The sequence below is a fragment of the Cucumis melo genome, chromosome 4 (genome assembly GCF_025177605.1).
Source record: "Cucumis melo cultivar AY chromosome 4, USDA_Cmelo_AY_1.0, whole genome shotgun sequence".
Taxonomy (NCBI): domain Eukaryota; kingdom Viridiplantae; phylum Streptophyta; class Magnoliopsida; order Cucurbitales; family Cucurbitaceae; genus Cucumis; species Cucumis melo.
The window spans coordinates 18,431,981-18,437,611 of record NC_066860.1 but is presented as its reverse complement, the minus strand read 5'-3'; positions in this window follow the sequence as shown (position 1 = coordinate 18,437,611).

Sequence of the window (5,631 nt, the reverse complement as noted above, 5' to 3'; positions counted from 1 at the left end):
TCATCGTCTGTACGCTTGTCTGTAATCTAAGCTCGAAGTCTATCTAAATGGATGTCAAGTATTTTGTGCATAGGATCATAAACAATTGTTCAGACTGAGAGGTGCTGGTGGTTGATGTCACAGATCGTTTAGGTAGAGTTGTGAATGAGGTTGATAGGTAAACACTTGCACGCTTCCTACGGGCGGGCCGAACGTGTGGTCGTTGAGTGAGAAATGGTTCTATCTCTGTGACGTCCTCATCGTCAACGATATCTATTGGCTCCTCTAAACCAATATCAACCTTCTTCTCCAACACATCTTCGTCGCCCTATGGAAGCTCATAATGCATTAGTGTGGATAATGATAGAAATTAAACATCAATATTAGCAAGAACATGGAACCAAACCTTCTTTTTAAGTTCAATGTGTTCATCCTCCTTTGGAATCCTCAACCAATTAGGGATACCGCCTGTGTCAACATCTTCGGTCTTAGCATTATCCACTTCTTTACTTTCTAATATTGGAAATGACTTATTGGGCTTGGCCCAAATAGCAAAACTATCAAACTTTGTCCCACATCGATAAATCTTGAAGTGGGGTGAGGAAATATAAACTCCTACCATTGAAAGGGACTACAAACCAAGTTAGTGGTGATAGTATAACCCTGTCCCACACGCGCCGCCGTCCGTCCGGTCGGACAGGCGGGCGAGCTCGAGCTTAGGCAACCGCGCTTGCGTGAAAGATAGGAACATGATTTTATTTTTTATGGCAGCTAGGACACGTGTAACCTTTTTAGACAGTCAAGGCGTCGACGACATTTACGCAGTTCAAACGTTCGTTCGTGAAACATACGTACGTGGCGCACATTCACGCAGTTCAAACGTTCGTGAAACGTGTCCTACGTTCTCTCTGCCAGACTTTTGTGAAGTTTGCTCGCGTCCTCTTCTTCCCGATAAACAATCTCCTCCATGCACTTCCTCCCTCACCCCTCTATAAATTGGAGAGAACCCATTCATCAAATCACACAATTCACTTCAATCCTCTCTTCCTCTCATTCGCCCTTTGTTTCCATTCCCTGTACTTACGAGTGCACGTTCGTACCAGGGAAGCTGTGTTAACCTTGGGGAGCAAACGGCATAACGATTAGCACCACGGTCAGCCAGAATTGCTTTCAGGGCAGTGGTTCATCACAGCACAGCAATAAATCTGATCGACCTTACCTTCTAACATTCTGAAAGCAATTATGTCGATCAAGACCTCCAACAAAATCCTACCGGACTTGTCTAAGCTTGAGCCACTCGACGGAATGAACTACCGCCGTTGGTCCCAAAAGTTGTTAATCTTCTTTGAGCAACTAGAAGTTGATTATGTCCTCACTACATATCCCCCGTCATCTGATCCCCCAACTACCACGTCAACATCCTCTGATCCAGAATCATCTACGGGGCCTCCTACTACTGTCGCTGTCACTGATTAAGTAAAGGACCAAGTGATCGATCCTGAAAAATATGCAAAGGATAACAAGACCGTTAGAGGACACCTGTTAAACCATATGTCAGACCCGATGTTTGACCTCTTCGTAGTCCAAAAATCTGTCAAGGACATCTAGAGCACCCTGGAATCACGGTATGGAGGGGATGATGCTGGACGGAAAAAATATGTGGTTGGAAAATGGCTACAATTCCAGATGACTGACGGCAAGCCAGTCGTGGAACAAATACATGAGTACGAGAACTTGGTGGCAAACGTCCTGTCTGAAGGCATGAAGATGTGCGAAATACTTCAAGCAAATGTCTTGTTGGAAAAATTTCCTCCATCCTGGAATGACTACCGTAATCATCTCAAGCACAAGAAGAAGGATCTAAAGCTCCAGGAACTCATCAGTCATATGCGCACGGAAGAAGCCAACAGACTGAAAGATAAGTTAGCCTCCCAAAATTTAAATTCAGTTAATGTTAACTTAGTCGAATCATCCTTTGTAAACAGAGACAGAACGAAGCAGGAAAAAGGGCATAAAGGGAAAAACTCAAAGAAGAGACAGTTCAAGACTACTGGGGGACAAATTAAGAAGAAAAAGCTGGTCTGCTACGTGTGCGGAAAGGAAGGGCACAAATCATACCAATGCAACCAGAGAAAAGGGAGGCCAAGTCAGAAACCAACACCTCAAGCCAATCTAGCAGAACAAGACAGTGAGATCATAGCAGCCATAGTAGAGGCCAATCTGATAGAAAACAAGACGGACTGGATTCTCGACACTGGAGCCTCGAGACACTTCTACACCAATCATGAACTTCTCTATGACTACGAAGACACTGTCGATGGAGAATGTGTGTTCATGGGAAACTCAGCCACTGCAGAAGTAATCGGGAAAGAGAAGGTTATTTTAAAGTTAACTTCTGTAAAAACTTTATCTTTAAGTAATGTTCTATATGTTCCTTCCCTACGTAGGAACCTGGTGTCTGGGAGTCTGTTGAATCGGGTCAGGCTTAAAATTGTGCTAGAAGGTGACAAAGTTGTCCTCACTAAAAATGGAGATTTTGTCGGTAAGGGGTATCTGTCCAATGGTCTATTTGTGTTAAACACGATTTCTATGAATGCAAATGTTTCCAGTTCTGCTTACTTGATTGAATCTGCTAACTTATGGCATGGTAGACTAGGACATGTGAACTTTGCATCAATTAGAAAACTTAAAAACTTGAGACTCATTAATACTTCTGAGTCGCATGAAACTGGTAAATGCCCCATCTGCATAGAAAGTAAATTCCATAAGAAGCCTTTCAAACCAGTTGAATATAGAACTACTGAGCTGTTAGAATTAATTCACTCGGATCTAGCCGACTTTAGAACCACGACTAGTAGAGGTGGTAAAAACTACTATGTATCCTTTGTTGATGATTACTCTAGATTCACTAAGATATACCTGATAAAAACAAAAAATGAAGCTGTCAGTATGTTCTTAAAATTCAAGGCAGAATCTGAGAATCAGTTAGGAAAAAGGATAAAAAGATTAAGATCAGATAAAGGTGGTGAGTATTCCGATAAAACGCTTAAAGAATTTTGTGAATCAAATGGTATCATCCATGAATTTACTGCTCCTTACTCACCACAACAAAATGGCATAGCAGAACGAAAAAATAGAACTCTTAAAGAAATGATGAATGTCATGTTATTAAGCTCCGGCCTATCTGATAATATGTGGGGGGAAGCCGTGTTGTCTGCATGTTTTATTCTTAACAGGATTCCCTACAAAAGGCTAGACAAAATTCCATACGAACTTCGGAAAGGACATGCACCAAATCTTTCCTACCTAAAGGTCTGGGGATGCTTGGCTAAGGTACCATTTCCTGCATTGAAGAAAACTACGGTAGGATCTAAAACCTTTGACTGCATTTTTATCGGGTATGCTCAAAATAGTGCTGCATATAGGTTTATGTGTTTAAATAACAAAACTATAAACGAATCTAGAGATGCAGAATTTTTTGAGCATGTTTTTCCGTTAAAACAATCATTGTATGCTCCTAGCCTATCTAACAGAATGCATGATCCTGAAATCGTTAGTGAAACACCTGGTTCTGAAACTGTTGATACTCCAAACCTAAGTTGTGAATTAGAACTTAGGAGAAGTAAAAGACAGAGAACTGAGAAAAGTTTCGGTCCATATTTCCTAAGCACCTTCATAGTGGAAAGGCGTGATGAAATTGACTGTAACTTCACAAACTTGTACTTAATAGATGAGGATCCTAAAACTTACCAAGAAACGCTAAACTCAGTAGATTCAAGTATGTGGAAAGAAGCCATTAAAAGTGAATTGGACTCACTGGTCATGAATCATACATGGGAACTGATGGATCTTCCTATGGGAAACAAGCCAATTAGATGTAAGTGGATCTTTAAAAGAAAAACAAAACCAAATGGATCAATAGAAAGATACAAGGCTAGATTAGTGGTAGTAGGATATACCCAGAAACAAGGTGTTGACTATTTTGACACATATTCCCCTGTAACTAAGATAACCACAATTAGGGCCTTGATTGCTTTGGCCGCAATACATAACCTTCTTATTCACCAAATGGACGTAAAAACAGTCTTTTTAAATGGTGACTTAGAAGAAGAAATTTATATGACACAACCAGAAGGCTTTAAAATCTCTGGGCAAGAAAACAAAGTGTGTAAACTGAGAAAGTCCCTATACGGTCTCAAGCAAGCTCCCAAACAGTGGTACAAAAAATTTAACAATACGTTGATAACCAATGGATTAAAAAAAATCCTCTAACACGTGTGTCTATTCAAAGATGGTTGGAGCTGATTGCATATTAATATGTCTATATGTTGACGACATGTTAATCTTTGGAACAAACATGGAGTTAATAACTGATACTAAGTTTTTCCTCTCGTCACACTTTGAAATGAAAGACCTAGGAGAAGCAGACGTAATCCTAGGTGTTAAAATCAGGAAAAACAAAACCAATTTGTCTCTATGTCAATCTCATTACGTAGAGAAAATACTAAAGAAGTTTGATTCCTTTGATGTTTCTCCTGTGAGAACTCCCTTTGACGCTAGTAAACATCTTAAGAAGAATAAAGGAGATAGTGTGTCTCAACCCGAATATGCAAAGATCATAGGTAGTGTGATGTATTTAATGAATTACACTAGACCAGATATTGCATATGCTGTCAGTAGATTAAGTAGATATACACACAATCCTAATAGATACCACTGGGATGGCTTACGCCATTTGTTGAGATATCTTAAAAGGACGATAAATTACTGTCTACACTTCAACAAATTTCCTGCCGTACTAGAAGGATTTTGTGATGCAAACTGGGTCACAGATAATGATGAGGTTAACTCTACTAGTGAGTATGTATTTTTACTCGGAGGTGGAGCTATATCTTGAAAGTCTACAAAACAGACTTGTATAGCCAGATCCACAATGGAATCCGAGTTCATAGCACTAGAGTTGGCAGGACAGGAGGCTGAGTGGATCAAAAATCTACTAGGAGATGTACCATTGTGGGGGACATCTGTACCAGTGTCCATAAGTGTGATTCGCAAGCTGCGATATGTACTGCCAAGAACAGTGTTTATAATGGTAAAAGTAGACACATATGTCTTAGGCATGCAGTAGTAAAACAACTGCTAAAGGAAGGAACCATCTCCTTGGAATTTGTTCGATCTGAGAAGAACTTGGCTGATCCTTTAACCAAAGGACTAACAAGGAAAATGGTATTAGATTCCTCTATGAACATGGGCCTGAAGCCCTTCGGAGATCCATAGCACTTGATAAATGGGTGGTCTATTGCGATAGACTTGATGGTCCATAGCCCCTTATTGGGTGGTCTGTTGCGATAGACTTGATGGTCCATAGCCCATCGTATGGACAGTCCTTAAATGGACTAGATGGATGATCCAAAACCTGTGAGTTCATACTCGGTATGGACAATGAAGTCTCCATAGCTCTTTTGAGTGGTTTGACTTGACAAACTTGATGGAGCATATAACGTGACAGTGAAGGTGGGGTCGCCTTCTATGAAAGAGTTTAAAGGTCTCTTTCTAGAGCTCTCACGACAACCCGAGGTTCGGTCTATGTGCATGGCCAAAAAGGCACAAGTTTATGTTGCAGAAACAAAGGCTTTTCCCTAGAGATAGAGC